The sequence below is a fragment of the Trichechus manatus genome, unplaced genomic scaffold (assembly GCF_000243295.1).
Source record: "Trichechus manatus latirostris isolate Lorelei unplaced genomic scaffold, TriManLat1.0 scaffold00024, whole genome shotgun sequence".
Lineage (NCBI taxonomy): Eukaryota > Metazoa > Chordata > Mammalia > Sirenia > Trichechidae > Trichechus > Trichechus manatus.
Window position 1 is genome coordinate 7,532,483 of NW_004443960.1, and position 924 is coordinate 7,533,406.

Consider the following 924-nt stretch of genomic DNA (forward strand, 5'->3'; position numbering starts at 1 on the left):
ATTTTCTTCTTCTAGAGGGGTGCAAAGGGTTAACACTCAGCTGCTAACTGGAAGGTTGGAGGGTCAAGGCCACCCAGAGGCACCTCAAAAGAAAGGCCTGGCAATCTATTTCCAAAAAATCAGCCATGAAAACCCTAGAAAGCACAGTTCTACACTGACACGCATGGGGTTGCCATGAGTTGGAGTCAACTAGATGGCAACTGATTATTTTTTTTATTTTTTGGTAAAAGTGTGAGGCTTATGTAAGTTTGGAGCCTTACATTCATTTGGCGTGAGTCTGAGTGAGAAATAAACCTACAAAGAGAAAACCAGGCCCAAGAGATGGCAGAGTGGCAGATATAGAAACAGAAGCAGAAGGGGAGGAGGAGGAAGAGGAGACAACAGATGACATCATTTGAGCCCCTGCAATAACTTACACCTGAATCCAGTTCCGTATGTGGACCTTTCAGTAACACAAGTCAATTAATTACCCTTATCCACACCTACCCCACTCCAGTTTGTTGCTGTTGTTGAATCTAGTCTTAGCTGGTTTTCTGTGACATGCAACCAGGAATCTGCATCGATTTAATATTATCCCTTTCAAAAGCCTTCATCCCCAGCAGATTTTGCAAAAACAACTGTATCAGTGTAGAGTCAGATGCCTCCCAAAATCTCATAGCAGGTCAGAGATAGGTTGAGGTTGTCTCTATTCTTTTTTTTTTTTTTAATTGTTGTAGTTTAGATGAAGTTTACATTTCAAGTAAGTTTCCCATCCAAAAATCTATACATATATTGTTATGTGATCCTAATTGCTCCCCCCATACTGTGACAACACACTCCTTCTTTCCACCCCTGATTCCTCATGTCCATTCAGCCAGCTCCTAACCCTCTCTGCCTTCCCATCTCACCTCCGGACAGAAGCTGCCCATTTAGTCTCTTGTATCT